We start from the raw sequence: 17037 nt of genomic DNA, 5'->3' as shown, positions 1-17037 counted from the left end.
TTGCTACATACTGTGAAACACTATTTCCCCTTTCCAAATGGCAATCTTAGATTTACTTCTTGGTAACTTAATTTATAAGGAAACCAATATCAGTTCTCACCTAAGTCTTGTATCTCAAAAGACTGGTCATAACTGCTTCTAGAAAATAGTGAAATCATTCTAACTTGATAATGTAGACAGAACATGTAAGACAGTGTCTGGATGATCACAGGGGATGGGAGGGAGGTCAAGTAGGCATAGGGATGCATTCTAGCCATCTAGAATTGATGATTCCCCAAATGACATATAAAGAGGTTGTACTTTTATTGATATGGATAAAAAAGAAAAAACTGGTTAGATCAAGTCTGTTATTCAGGTTGCATTAGCTGACAAGAGCAACACAGAACATGGATTAGGCCAGTCACCTATGAGTTACATTACACATACGAATAACAGGAAGGAGAGGCTCTCTCTGAGACTGTTTACTGTTTTTTGACACTACATAGTACAGAAACCTGCTACACTGGGTCAGAATGGCCTAGGAGCCTGTTAGCTCATTCCTCTTGTTTCTCTGTAATGAGAAATTTTGTGACCTTGCTCCAAATTTTTTGTTTGAAATGCAGTCACAAAATCATTTCTCTATGTGTGCACAATAATGCATAAAAAAGTTAAGCCAAATAAAAATTGGAGTAGGATACACGAACAACAACAAAAAGTTCAATGATAAAAATCATGCAAGCAAATGCAGAGAGGAAAATGGATAATTTCTAATTTATATGAGAAAGAATAAATCTAATAGCTAAACATGATAACAAGTCAATTCAAAGGGAGAGAAGTTTTTCAAATATCTACACTTTATAAAAATGAATTATTACTATAAAGACAGACTGGAACATAATATTCCATGTAAATTTTTTGAAGTAGCAGGTATTAACAAAGATGGAGTGAAGCAAACACGGCAGTGGATTTATGGTTTGAGTTCAAACTAGTACAGTTCTACAGAAATGGAAATAGAGAAAGCACTTCACACAGTGTTTCAGTTTCTATAATAGGATGATGTGCACATTAAAGTAATTTGGCATTTATTATACATTCATTCCAAAAGCTTAGAGAGACAGACCAATCAAGAGCTCTCCTGTATAATAGAGAAGCCAAAATTTACAATCTTTATTCCTCCTATTTTGGCTCTGATAATGGGAATAATAGAAGTGGTCATAGCTTGACCTCTAACATTTGCAGATTCAACACTATAAAGGAGATTCAGAAATACGATGGAAACTCTAAAATTAACCTTACTGTCAATGGTCTGACGGATTTCTAATTGATTCTTTTCACTCAGTTTTAAGATTGTCTATTGAATATGTTGTTAACTTTGAGGATTCGAACTGAAGTCTTTATAACTATTCTGTTCAAGCATTGTGTAACAAGAAGTGAATTTTAATAAGTAAGATTTACTATTTAGAGAAAATGTATAAGTATAACGTAAAAACACAGCAATAAATACAATGCCCATGCCAGAACACATAAAATTACAACCTAATGCTAAGATAGAGTACAGATGAGAGTAAGGAATACAGAATCCTATATTCATGACCTGCATAGTCAGTACTATTACTCTATTAACTTTTACACAATCAATGTACATATTTTTTATTTTAAGAATATTATTTTAGCTGTGTGGAGCCGTGTTGCTGGTGTCTGTTATGCAGGATGGGGTTCCTGAAAATTGTCAAGAATAAGGCCTACTTTAAGAGGTACCAGGTGAGATTTAGAAGACGGGAAGAGGGTAAAACCGACTACTAAGCTCAAAAACAATTGGTGATCCAGGACAAAACTAAGCGCAACACACTTAAATACAGGATGATAGTTTGTGTAACTAAAAAAAAATCATCTTCCAGATTGAGTATACCCTACATGATAGTCTGCACAGCATATGCACACGAACTGCCAAATTACGGTGTGAAACTTGGCCTGACAAGTTATGCTGAAGCCTATTGCACTGGCCTACTACTGGCTCACAGGCTTCTCAACAGGTTTGGTATGGACCAGATCTATGAGGGCCAAGTGGAGATGACTGGAGATGAATACAATGTGGAGAGCATTGATGGTCAGCCTGGAGCCTTCACTAGCTATTTGGATGCAGGTCTTGCCGGAATTAAACTGGGAATGAAATTTTGGGGGCCCTGAAGGGCTCTGTGGATGGAGGCTCATCTATTCCACATAGTACCAAACAATTCCCTAGCTATGATTCTGAAAGCAAGGAGTTCAAGGCAGAAGAGCATTGGAAGCACATCATGGGACAGAATGTCACAGACTACATGCGTTACCTAATGGAGGAAGATGACATAGCAAACCTCAACAGGTACAAAAAAATTGGAATAACCTCTGTATCTTGTCAGACCACCATGCTTTAAAGTTAGAATTCAACAACAGCACAAATTGCAGAAACCCTACAAAATCATGGAAATTGAAAAACATGCAATTGCACCATTCCTGGGTCAAGGAAGAAATAAATTAAAAACTTCCTAGAATTCAATGAGAATGAAGACACAACATACACAAACCTATGGGACACTTTGAAAGCAGTACTAAGCAGAAAGTTTATAGCACTAAGTGCTCATATGAAGAAACTGGAGAATAGTCACACTAGAGACTTAACAGCATTACTGAAAGCTCTAGAACAAAATGAAGCAAACTCTCCCCAGAGGAAAAAATCAAATTGACGGCTGAAATCAATAAAGTGAAAACAAAGAAAACAAAACAAAGAACCAATGTAACAAAGAGTTGGTTCTTCGAGAAAATCAACAAGATAGACAAACTTTTATCCAAACTAACCAAAAGGCAAAGAGAGAACATGCATATTAACAAAATCAGGAATGAAAAGGGGGATATAACAAGGGACACTGAGGAAATCAGATAATCATCAGGTCATACTTTGAAAACCTGTACTCCACAAAATTCAAAAATTTAAAGGAAATGAACAAGTTTTTGGATAGATATCACTTACCAAAATTGAATCAAGAACAGATAATCAATTTAAACAGGCCTATACCCCTAATAAATAGACCCCTAATAAAGTAGAAGCAGTCATCTAAGTGTCCTAACTAAAAATAGCTCAGGCACAGATAGCTTCAGTGCAGAATTCTTCCAGAAATTCGAAGAAGAGCTAATTCCAATACTCCTCAAATGTTCTACAAAATAGAAACAGAAGGTTCGTTGCCAAAATCTTTTTACGAGGTTACCATAACTTTGGTACACAAGCCACACGAAGACACAACTAAGAAAGAGAACTACAGACCAATATCCCTCAGGAATATTGATGCAAAAATGCTCAATGAGATACTAGCAAATCGAATCCAAGAACACATCAGAAAAAGTATCCACCATGATTAAGTCTTTTCAACTTTGCCTGGTACCATCCTTTTCATCACCCTGTATTTTTGCCACAACAGGGAAAAAAAAGGAATGTTAATTACTTTCAGCTTGGCTTCCTGTTTTCATTTACAAATTGGCACATACATTACATTGTAAAGTGTCTATTTCACGTTTTTTAGATTATCTATCCTTTAATAATTTATTGTGTTTTGATATGTACTTGTAGTTGTGGGTGTGTGCATATGGGAAGTGGGTATAGATGTGGGTGTGGGTATGTCTGTAGAGGGCAGAAATTGACATGTGGTTTCTTTCTTCAGTCACTCTTATTAAGAAAGGGTATCTCACTGAATGTGCAAAGCTTATAAGTCGGGCTGCACTGAGAGGCCCGGGAGCTCCAGGGATCTGCCTGTCTTGGCTTCCCCAGCAGTGGAATAACAGGCATATACTACTGTAGTCAGTTTTATGTGGGCTTGGGGATTCAAACTCAGCTCTTTATGCCTTTGCAGAGGACATTTTGTGGACTGAGTTTTCTCCCCATCCCCAAGTTTAGTGATTTTTAAGTTAACAGTTTACTCGATGTGTCACTCATTAGTGCCATTCTCATTTTATTAATCGAAGAAAATGAATGTGTGTCTTTATAAAAATGTTTCTTTTAAAAAAATTAAAAACATTTATTTATTATGCATATAGTTTTCTACCTATAGGCCTGAAGAGGGCACCAGATCTTATTATAGATGATTGTGAGCCACTATGGGGTGAATTGAACTCACAACCTCTGGAAGAGCAGCTAATGCTCTTAATATCTGAGCCACCACTCCAGCCCCTATAAAAATGTTTCTTTGTAAATGATCACAGCATTTGTAAATGTAATAGGGTAAAATTTTAAGTGACACTAATATGTAGACATTATCATCATGGATGTCATTTGAGTTCAGGGGCATACATGAACAGTTTATGTATTCCATTGCAGAGAAATTCTAGACTGTGGAGTCATGATTTAACCAGGGTAACTCTGTCTACACTATTGATTAGGTTGATTGATTATGAGACCTATGTAGGCACACAGACCCCACAATCAGAAGTCCTTAAAGTTTGTTTCATGTTCTGCAGTCATCATTTTTTAAGTTTTTAATGACTTTATTGCTGAGTGTGTTTTGTATGTAAATCAAAACTTTGGAATTTGCCTATGAGCAGCAATGAGCTTTCTACTATTAAGCAAAGTCAAAAAAATTTTGGATTGGTTAGGTGGGCACAAAAAGCACAGTGGGAAAAATGATGACTTCCTACCCTCCTTCTCTTCTTGCTGATTTGTCAATGTTAAAGAATTATAAATTCCTTACTCTGCTAACTCTGCTACACAAGAATCACATTTTTGTGGTGATATATTATTTATGATTTATTAAAGCTTGCCTGGGGATTCAAAAAAGCCTCAAGCTACAGAGATCAGGCAATGGTGGTACACACCTTTAATACCAGGACTCAGGATTAAGAGGTAGGTGGATATCTGTGAGTTCAAGGCCACACTGACTACATGAAATTGATCCAGTCCTAAAAGAAACAGCTCACTCAAAGGTGATCTTGGCACCTGGAATCACACACTTTTAATGCCAGCACTAGAGAGATATAAAAGATAGGAGCAGGGTCTTCAGTAGTCAGTCTCAAGATTAGTCTCTAGCCACCTTGTGGAGAGCATAGCAGTTTGAGTGAATCTGAAGAGCAGTGAATTTAGGAGCAGATTGACGATCGCCCTTTTGTTCTGAGCTGAGGTAGAGTTAAGAGCTGGTGACTGGCTGCTTTGCTTTTCTGTTCTTCAGCTTGAAACCTGAACCCCAATATTAGTCTCTGGGTCTTTCATTTATCGTGCTACAATTTTTTTGATTGGAAACTTATTTTTTTCCTTTTTAAATTTCATCTTTATTAACAAATATAATACATCTGAAGGCTCTGGTCTATTGGTGCCTACTGTAAGAGGCCAGTCTGAAACAATGGCCTCCCACAACTTTTGATTATCAACTTATAAAGGCATTAAATCATAAATCGCATAGTTTCAGTCATTTTCTTTCCTGACTAAGTGCTAGTATTTTCGGTTTAAACCATCATTTTGAAAAATAAAAGACAAATGTCAATATGCATCCTAAGATATTATCTTCCAGCTTTTATTACTTAGAATGACATGAAAATAATCAAATATCATGAAAAATCAACAGAGAACCCCAAAGAATAGTAAAAATATCTCATATATATGATGGCAAATTTTTCTATGTATTTTCAACAAGGACTATATGTAGCCATTTCATAGTAGGCCGTGATAATTGTGACACTAACTCTAAATGTGGAAGACATTTTTTTTGATGGAGCCTTGATGGTCTCCAGTACCTTGTGTAGCCAAGGATGACTGACACTGAAATACCCAACCACCTGCCTCATCCTGTATCCTGGGATTCTACCATCACTTTTAGTGCCTTAAAAAAACTTAATAACCATTTCTCTAATCATCCTTAATTGTATGGCACCAAAATTTCTGAAAAATCACTTTTATTTATAATATTAATACTGTGGCTATGTATTTTATTAACTGACAACACTGAATAATATTAAGTAGAAACATGATGTACTATTTTGTACCTTAAGACAGAATTTTGTAACAAAATGACGTAAAATTTTACATTGTTAGTTTTGAAGGAAACATATTCTAGCCATTAATTTCATTAGGCTTTCCTTTCTCCCACAACAACTATAGTACCCTGAAATAAATAAATCTTCAGTTGTGCTTTAAAAAGATACACAGCTATAATTTTAATGATATATGAGAACAATACATTATAAATGTTATTTGCCTGTGGCTTTTATGAGATTGTTATTTCTAAATGCATTTTGTAATCTTTCTCTACCTCTTTTAAATTTCCTATCAAAATAGTACTGAAGTTCTTATATTTTTAACAATTTATTGGAAATCGCCTTTGACTTTAAATGTGTTTCTAAGAGAAGTCAATTGTGAAAATCATGGAACAATGGGTCATCTTATATTATAAAAGGATAAGAGAACTTTAAGAATATTAATAATCTAATATATGAATAGAGATTATAACAATACTGTAATCTATAAAACACATCAATAAAATCAAAATCATTTCCGATTGTCTCATTTTCTGCAAGTCTTTAAAACATATTCAATCCTGATAACATTCATCTAGATTATTTCCTAAAATTTGGTAGTAAAACAGCATTCAAGTTAGTTTGTAAGTGGTCTTAAGATATCTAAATATCTTTTGCTGTCATGAGTAGAAATTCAAAGTATCTAGAAAATATAATCTAACAAATAATAAAAGGTGGTGTAATAAATCTTCCATTGTGGTTGCTTTGAGAGTGTATGTTTCTGTCTCTGTTAGTATCCTTAAAATCTATCTTATGGCAAAGTGACCTCTTTCAAACACAAATTTACTGTGAGCAGCCTTCACTTAAATTATTTATACTCAGTATAACAACATCACTGAGGCTCTTGTATTTTTAACATTCTTGGAAATTGCTTTCAACTTGAGATATGTTCTCAAGAGGAGCCAGTAGTGAAAATACTAATTTGGTACATAAGAATAAAAAAAGTATAGAAAGTTACAAATGTAACGAATGAAAATTACTTCACTTTTAGAATTTTTGTGCTTCCAACATATAGGAACCTTTTTCTTATAAACTAAAAGTCCCACCACCCCAGCTTTTCTAAGTTTTGCCTTTTAGGTTGAATTATAATACTTTAGAATTTAAAGTTTTTATTTAAATGCATTATTGTTAAGTGTAGAAGTTTTGAACTATATAGTTCATATGAATATATAGCAAATTATCTCTTAATATTATACAACTCTATTTGCAATATACAAATCTATTAATTCTTACATACATTCTTCTGTCAATAGTAATTTTGAGTTATTTATATATATAATAAATAATCTAATCACACATAAAAGGCCTGACATTTCAAAACTCGTCTGGTATTATATCCCAAAACTATAACCCTAGTACTCAGGGTGAAGAAGCAAAAGAATTACTCTGAGGTTTATAAATTTAAAGCCAATTTATGTTTCATTATATGATTGTCTTGAAACAAACAAAAATATTGTAGTAGACAGAAACTATGAAAAATGCATAATATAAAATTTTAGTTTGTTCTAGAAACATGTCAATACCTTAAATATGCACAAGGCAAATAGAAATAATACAATGCTTAAATTACACATGCAATGCTTTCTTTGGAAAACATTATAGCAATGGAATTTACTTCCTATGAACTATATTTTAGGCTACTGTAAGTAACAGCTGCCATCTTGTTTTTCTGACCATAAGAAAGTTATTTACAGACAGTTCCTTTTACTTTGTTGAATTTCCTTAATTTGAGAGGTGTAATCAAATCATGTACTTGTTTGAGAATTAACATTTCCAATATTAGGGAAATTGTTTTACTGCTGAAGGAAAGAGAAAGGGAAGGTGGAGGAGAATGGAGATGCAGAGGAAGAAGAGGAGGAGGAAGGGGGAGGAAGAGGGGGAAGGAGCTTGTTCTCCGTAATGAACTTTCAAGGTTATGTAACTCTAGTTCTCTTCCACCTGGAGAGCTATTTTGTATTCCACACAGGGAAGAATTCCATTCTCTTTTGATTACACAGTTCCCAGTTTAATAGCAACCAATTTAACATTACTTGGGAGGTTATTAAAGCTTGAAAGACTATTCTATTTCTTAGCAGTCTTATACAGTTACTGAAAAGAAATGAACTGCAAAAATGTACCTAGCCTTATTTCTAATCTTTAGGAATATAGAGGTCCCTGCAAGTTAGGATTTGAAAATGATATGGATATAAATGTTTGCATAAGTGATAATTAAGAATGCTATGATTAAATCACTTTAGTTTTAAGAGTATTCTCTATCTACAAAACAAAGACACACAATATGTAATATAAGCCCTCCTGGACTTTTAAAGCTCTATACAGAATTGTTAGCTAAGGGTAAATTGTTACTGCATGTCTATGTAACTTGCCTATTTTGCATAGTTGGAATTCCATAAACATTAACTAGCAGTCTTTATTTCCTCCTCTTCACTGATCTGTCATGATCACTATTCTATTTGCTTCTGTGGGTTTTACTACTTTACATGGATGACTAGAATATTTCAGTGTTTGTCCTATGTGATTGTCCTATTTAGTTTAGTATCATGTCCTCAAATTTTCTCTATGCTGCATTGCAGTGATTTTCCTTATTTGGTAAAAAAGTGTTGACGTTTCATTAAGAAAAAGATAAAAAGTTACTTCCACTTGGGTTCATTTGACCAAGAGAGAGTCAAGATTTAAACTCCCATCGCCTAAGTCTTTTGTCTGACTGGAATTTATAGCTTTTAGGCCTGTCTGGAATATGTCTTTTGTGCATGTCTATTTCTGCATCCTACTGCCTGTGTTGTGCTGTGCTTCTATGTGTGACTAGTGTGTTCGTGTGTGTGTGTGTGTGTGTGTGTGTGATCTGTCTTGCCAGTTCTTAAAAAGGGATTTGCTCTGTATTTATTGAAGAGTACAGAAACATTGTGTGGGAAAAAATGAAGAATAAATAGAAATATTGGAATCTTACGAAGGAAAAGTTAGTTTACTGGCTTGCAAAACAGTATTCAAAATGTCAGATATTGTCAACCTGCATCCACAGGCCGCTTCCAACATTTATGTGGTGTCTGTTGTTTAAGGTTGCTTTCACCTGTTGGTTCTTTTCAGCAAATGATTTCCAAAACGCACTCATATACAAATACGTAAGATTAAATATATGCATTTGGCTTAGGTTTTAAAAGCTGATTGCATGGGAAATTTAAGAAATTCAAGGCAAGTAAAGTTTGTTACAGTGTTCTCTCAAAGGCAAGTTAAACAGGCTGAGCATACAGTAGATTGAGGTTTGGGTAAGGATTATCACTAGAGTTAGATTTAGCAAAAGTTCAGTTTCTTGGCTATCAAGACATTTTTTTTTGGAAAAATTTATCACCACAGATAAATACAGCAACCATAGTGCAAACACTTGGAAATCCAACATTCCAAGGCTGGGATGGTATTGAGAGTTTGAGGGCATTCAAGATTCATTTATCTTCAACCCATTTACTTTCTTTATCTCTGAGTACCTTTTACATAACAATTCCCATGCCATTTTTACATTAAGATGTTTTCATTAGCATGCAAGGCAACAGATTTTCATTAGTAGTCATGATTTACATATGCGTATCACCCAGGTGGTGGTGGTACACACCTTTAAATACAGCACTTGTAGAGGCAGGTGCATGTCTGTGAGTTCAAGGCCAGTCTGACCTACAGAGTGAGTTCCAGGACACAGAGAAAACCTGTCTTGAAAAAAAATCTGTATATCCTTTACCTAAGATAGATTTACCTAAGTCTATAAACATCTTCTTCACCAAATGATGAATGGTATTTTACTTTAAAAAATAATTTTATGTATTTTTATTTTATATATATTGGTGTTTCATCTGCATGTATGTTTATGTGTCAGTGTCAGAACCCTGAAACTTGAGTTGCAGACAGTTTTGAGCTGCCATGTGTGTTCTGAAAATTGAACATGGGTCCTTTAGAAGAACCGTCAGTGTTTGTAAGTACTATGCCATCTCTCTCCAACCCTCAGTATTTGACTTTTAATAGAGTCCTGTGTACATATTATGATTTAATATACCATGAATATCATGATAATTTGTATTATTTTATCTGGTTGTTTTGTACTAAGAATAATATCAAACACCATATTGTTTAGAGCAATCTCAGCTGTGTTTGCTCTTGAACTTGAAGTATGCCACTGTTGGCATGTGGCTAATGCAAACTCTCCCCATTACAGAGCAGAGATAAATGTAAGAATATGTAATTGGATTTCCAGCAGGCTAAGATCGCTAATGTGAAACACACTTGAATAAGCATTGCTGGAAGGTTCTGCACTATTGACTGTAAATCAAAGGGAAAATGATAGCTGGAAAATGTAGAATGGCTGTGAAGGGAGGCAGAAAATAGTTAAAATTGTTTGAGCATGCTGAGAAATTAACCCTAGTAATTAAAATAAGGTAGCTTCATCATCACAAATTTCCCAATTTGTATTGGTGCCCTTAGGTTAAGAAAAGAAAAGATTTTCATTTATTTTGTAAATAATGCTTGCCTTAGCATAAAATAAACATAGAGCAAAATCAACATCAGTACTAAGTTTCTTTTTTGTCAGTGGTCAGTACTTTCTATAAAATTCAAATATTTTAGTGAAAAGTATGAATGTTTATTGTTATTGTTTTTGGAATTGTAACTTGAAGTTTTTAGTTAACCGAAAAATAAACTTCGCATATAATTTACTTCACAGAATGCTTTAATCAGAATTAACATAAGCTAGAACTGCAGTGTTTCATATTTTATAATATGATTTCCCCAAAATCTGATAATAATTAATATAATGTTAATGATGATTTAGATACTAGGAAAACTTCTGGACAAAGTCTTCAAATTTTGTGGCATAGACTAAGGAAACATTATAAAGCAGAAAGATTGGAAAAAATATGGAAAGGCAAGACTTCGTATTCCAGGGTGACCTTAAAATGTATTCAAATAATGAAAGACAATCATTCATCATCACCAACAGAAAGCCTTTTATTACATATTGGGGTTAATTCACTGTGTCTTAATGATGACATTGTGATGATTAATGAGAATGATACTTTGATATGATTTTATATAACACTTTTACGTGCATATCTTTCTTCTTCCTTTGCAAAGCATGGCGACTCAAATGGTTGAGAAAAGCAATGAATAATGTGTTCATGATGGTTCTGTCATATGAGCATATGAAACTACAAGAATGGTGATTTCCTTAACTATTCCTAACTACAGTGTTCCCTTATAACACCAAGAGGAAAGTTATGAAGGAAAGATATGGATAGGAATTAAGATATTGTTAGAAGCAGAGCTGTGGTTCAGCAAGTTGATTATGGCAGGCATATAAAACCTGTATGTAATTTATAGAATTTCAGAGAATTAAGGATGATTTGGGAACAAAGAGTCATCAGTTGTAAAATTGTCTCATTGTCCCCAACAAGTGTGCCTGAGTTAACTGGTGATATTATAAAAGAAGTCACTATTGTAGTTTTTTTGTTTTTTTTCTTTTTAATGCCTAGCCTTATATTCCAAAATTTGTAATTTAAAACTCAAGTAGAGGAGAACTGAATTAGAGTCTGCCCAAGGGAATATTTAAAAATTGTAAAATACAATGTGATTATTAAATAAAAGTCCATATGGGGAAATAGGAAAGAAGGGTACATGAGAACTGTGTAACATATTTGTAATGCAAGGATAACTTTTCCTCAAACTAAGGACATAAAAATAAAAATAGAAAAAGGAGTGATTCCATGATCCCTTATATTGCATATGGCAAGGATAAAGAGTATCCAAAAGTGAAGTCAGGGAACAAGGACAGAGTGGAGATAGAGACAGAGTGGTAGCTTGAGATCTATCAAACCACTGCTTTCCACTCTTTGATATGCATTTTAAAATCCATGTTTATTATTAGTGTGTGAATAATGTGTCTAGAAGGTATGAATGTTTTACATATGTTTGAAGGTGAAAGATCAAATGTGTGTAGTCAATTATCTCATTCCATCTATGCATGGATTTTTAAACTTAAATTAGAAACAATCTTATTTTACATATCAATCCCAGTTACTTCTCTCTCCCATCCTCCCATGACCCCCACAGAACCCCCATCCTATCCCTCTTCTGCTCCCCAGGGAGGGTGAGGCCTCCCATGGAGGGTCATCAAAGTCTGTCACATCATTTGGGGCAGGGCCTAGGCCCTCCCCCATGTGTCTAGGCTAAGAGAGTATCCCTCTATGGGGAATGGACTCCCAAAGTCCATTCCTGCACTAGGGATAAGTACTGTTCCACTGCCTGAAGCCCCATAGACTTCCCAGGCCTCCTAACTGACACCCACATTTATGGTGCCTGCTTCTGTCCTGTGCTGATTCCCTAGATATCAGTCTTGGTGTCCATGAGCTCCCCCTTGTTAAGGTCAGCTGTTTCTGTGGGTTTCCCCAGCTTTGTTTTGACTCCTTTGCTCATCACTCCTCCCTCTCTACAACTGGATTTCAGGAGTTCAGCTCAGTGCTTAGTTGTAGTTGTAGGTTCTTGGGATTACACTCAAGTGCTTCCACTCTCTGAGTCATTTCCTCAGTCCACTTATTGATATTTTAAATCCATGTTTATTTTCATTACTCTGATATTTATATCCTCATGCTTAATGATGACCTAATACAAACTTTGTTGCATTTAATTATTAATGCCTGTCTCCTAGAAATATGTGGAAACAGAGCACAAGAAAAACATTTTTGGAAAACAAGTATCACATTTCTTAATCTAACAGTTAATAGTATGGGTCCTAATTCCTGCTACCAGATGAGATCTTGTTACTTGTAGGAAGTAGTGAACAGATAATGTAGGAAAGAGAAGAAGATCAGAAGTTGTCCAGGTAGGGTCACACAATCATTTTATTGTATGCTAGCAGATCATCACTGACAAACATGAACTCAGACATAATACTTGGCTGTCACCCACATGACCACTCAGGATCTAGTGTGGGGAAAGTTCTTCCTTTACTTTCAAATATGTGAGACAAAGATCGAGAGACTACAACCAGTCGTCCCTGGACTCAACATTTCCATGGGTCAAGTTGGGGACTAGATCAGTTAGTAAAATGCTTGCTTTTCTTTCAGAAGGCCTTGGGTTTGATTCCCAGCACCAAATAAAGCAGCCACTTTAACTGCTTTAACTGAAGCACTTGTGGTGTAGAAGAAAGAGAATCACAAGTTCAAGGTCATCCATGAAATATTCTTGATCTACTAAAAAAAAAATACCAGAGTTCCTTACTAACAATACACACTTGAATCTGTGTGCCCTAAAGCACTTCCTTGATGAACATTATCAAAGCAAGCCAATAGCTCTGATAGAGATGTATAATCGGAAAACATTACCAAACAGGATTAGACAAGCCTAAAAATGATAGTACCATGTAGGATTATCTTAGAAATGTAATAAAAACAAGGAAAAAAAGAAGAAAGAGAAACCATGAAATATAACATTAGTATTGTATGTATCTCCTTTGAAGAAAACATTACAAATGTAAAATCATACCTGTTGTGTTTATGTCTTCGGCAGAACTTTTAATCATGCTAGGATCTTTCCTGCATTGATCATCTGCAAAACCAAGCCTGTTAAGTCTACTAAATGTTGTGCATAATGGGGCAATGACTGTTTGAAACAAATGATCAAGAGTCATAGAGGAAATTGTATGTCTGCACATAGCTTTGATATCATCCTGTGCCATAATATAGGCATAAGGTTTTTTTATTAAATTTTTTTATTTTTAAATTTAAATTCAAATTAGAAACAAGGTTTCTCCACATGTCAATCTCACGTCCCTCTCTCTTTCCCTCCTCTCCTCCCACCCCCTCCCACCACCCACCCAATACTCTCTCCTTTCCCCAGGGAGGGTGAGTTCTTCCATGGGGGTGTCCATAGTCTGTCATTTCACCCAGGACAGGGTCTAGAACCTCCCCCAATTGTCCAGGGTGAGAGTGCGTCTCTCATTGTGGGATGGGCACCCAATGTCCATTTGTATGCCAGGAATAAATACTGGTCAACTACCAAAGGCCCCATAGATTGCCTAGGCCTCCTCACTGACACCCCCATTCAGGGGGTCTTGATCAGCCCCATGCTGGATTCCCAGACATCAGCCTGGGATTCAAGAGTTAACCCTTGCCAGGTCAGCTGTTTCTGGGGGTTAAACCAGCCCAGTCTTAATCCATTTGGTCATCAGTCCTCCCTCTCTGTTACTGGCTTTCTTGAGTTCTGCTCAGTGCTTAGCCGTGGGAGTCTGCCTCTGCCTCCATCAGCCACTGAATGAAGGTTCTGTTTCCCTGACTCTCTGGCCATGGGATTGTAGGCTGGCACGCCCAGATCTATGTCTAAAATCCATACATGAGAGAATACATGCCGTGTTTCTCTTTTTGTGACTGTGTTATCTCACTCAGGATGGTTTCTTCTAGTGTCATCCATTTGTCTGCAAATATCAGGATTCCATTTTTTTTTCTGCTGAGTAGTACTCCATTGTGTAAATGTACCACATTTTCTCTATCCACTCTTCGGTTGAGGGGCATCGAGGTTGCTTCCAAGTTCTGGCTATTACAAATAATGCTGCTATGAACATAGTGGAACAGACATCCTTGTTGTATGAATGGGCATCTTTTGGATATATGACTAAGAGTGGAATTGCTGGGTCTTGTGGTAGGTTTATTCCCATTTTTCTGAGGAGTCTCTACACTGATTTCCAAAGTGGCTGAACAAGTTGGCACTCCCACCAGCAATGGAGGAGTGTTCACCTTTTACCATATCCTCTCCAGCATAAAGTGTCCTTGGTGTTTTTGATTTTAGCCATTCTGACAAGAGTGAGATGGTATCTCAGAGTTGTATTGATTTGCATTTCCCGGATGGCTAAGGATGTTGAGCACTTTCTCAAGTGCCTCTCAGCCATTTTAGACTCCTCTATTGAAAATTCTCTATTTAGTTCTGCAGCCCACTTTTTAATTGGATCCTTTGGTGATTTGGAGACTTGCTTCTTGTGTTCTTTGTAAATTTTGGAGATCAACCCTCTGCCAGATGTGGGGTTACTGAATATTTTTTCCCATTCTGTGGGTTGCCTTTTTGTCTTGCTGACTATGTCCTTTGCCTTACAGAAGCTTCTTAGTTTCAGGAAGTCCCATCTATTAATTGTGGATCTCACTGTCTGTGCTACTGGTGTTATGTTCAGGAAGCTGTCTCCTGTACCAATTCGTTCAAGGGTACCACCCACTTTTTCTTCTAAGAGGTTCAGTGCGGCTGGATTTATGTTGAGGTCTTTGATCCAGTTGGACTTAAGTTTTGTGCATGGTGATAAACATGGATCGATCCACAGTCTTCTATATGCCAGTCTCCAGTTATAGGCATAAGTTTTAATTTGAGAACACAAAACATCCTGGGTCAAATCATGAGTTACAGTCACTTTAAAGAGATCTTTAAAAGTTCACCCCAATTTCCAGTTATGGAAACTTCTGCCTTTGGTTGATTAATCTCTAAAACAGGCATTAGATGATGTCTCAAGTATACCATAAATCAACACAATAAAATAAATAGGCCAACTGCTTGCAACATGCATAAAGATTATTTTTGGCAATAAGAAGTGATTGTTAAGTAAAGATAAGACAAAGAGAAGAAAAATCAGCTATGCTGATACTTTTAGATATCTTGTTCACTGTCTAGTGAAATAATTTTGGCCATGGACCACAAATATTTGCATGCTAATGAGAACACTACATATGCGCCATAAACAATTAATATTCACACAACATTTTCTGTAGTGAACATGGTAACTTTCTATGCCTGTTTAAAAACTGTCTGAAAGATCAGGACACAAGATTAGTTAATCTTTTTGGAAGTTAAGGGGTGAGGCTGTGTTGATGGCTTTGACATCAAAGCAGGCTATGGACCATATGAGCTGAACTTCTTTCTCACTGTTGTAAAAGAAGGGAGTTCACAGTCCTTCCATTAACCTTGCTCAGATATTACACAAAAGGGAGGGACTAGTGCCAGTACTTCAAAGCTGCCAGCTGTCAAGAAACAAAGGAAGACACGTGTTTTCCAGGTAGATAAGAATGATACAATAATGATTGGCATGGTGAAATATGCCCACTGATACAGTATTGGCACAAATGTCCTGGGAGCAGCCAATGACTTTCTGATTGGATTTATGGCATGTTTCCCAAGATGAAATTCATATCTGTCACCAAGAAGCCAAGAAGCTGTGGTTGACTGGTGATAAGCTTTTGAAGAGACCCCGCTACTATTACTCTGCTACATGGACATAGAATTAAACCCACTCCTAACCATTTATCATTATAAACACAGATTAGTGCATTTCTCAAACCTTATCAGAGAAACTTCTTTTTGTAGCAGAGGGCTATTAACACAGAGAGCCACCACTGGCCAAAGTGAGTTTCTCAACACTAAATTGGATATCTATATCACATCTCTTCTTCTTCTTAAGCTTAGAAATCATTACAGGAGAAGAGTTGGTGAATGGCTATAAGAAATAATACTTTTCAGGCACAACAGAGCATTTACATATATAAACTTACAGATATTGTTACAGTTTATGAAATACCAGTGGATAATTAAACTGAAGTCCCACCCCTAGCTGAGGAGTTATTGGTAACTGGAAGATATAGGAGAGAGTGTTAGTTTTCATTGCTGTTTGGTTGGCTGGTTTTTAGTTTGTGGTTTCTGATAGGTCAAATAAGCCATTCCTACAAGAGTGTTTAGGAAGAACTAATTAGACTTTATGGTTTTTTTAATGAGACAAAAACAAGTGGGTGTGAAATTAAAGGTGGACTTAAAAGTAATGTTGTATGAGAATGTAATAAAAATATAATGAATTGCATTCTCAAAGAATTAATGAAAATATTCTAAAAGACACATGAACTGAAGAGATGTCTCAGATGTTAAAAGCATATACTACTCTTGCAGAGGATCTGAGTTTGATTCTAAATACACTTGTCAGGCAGTTTCCAATTTTCCATAACTCTACCTTCAGAGAATCTGATGCCTTAC

General features: G+C 35.8%; 1 pseudogene; it reads left to right on the top strand.

The window, feature by feature from the left end:
• Positions 1–1689: 1689 nt before the first annotated feature.
• On the top strand, positions 1690–16523 carry LOC101844466 (annotated as a pseudogene).
• Positions 16524–17037: the final 514 nt, after the last annotated feature.

The sequence above is a fragment of the Mesocricetus auratus genome, unplaced genomic scaffold (genome assembly GCF_017639785.1).
Source record: "Mesocricetus auratus isolate SY011 unplaced genomic scaffold, BCM_Maur_2.0 Super-Scaffold_6731, whole genome shotgun sequence".
In the NCBI taxonomy this organism is placed as follows: Eukaryota; Metazoa; Chordata; class Mammalia; order Rodentia; family Cricetidae; genus Mesocricetus; species Mesocricetus auratus.
This window is presented reverse-complemented; position numbering and strand designations above follow the sequence as displayed.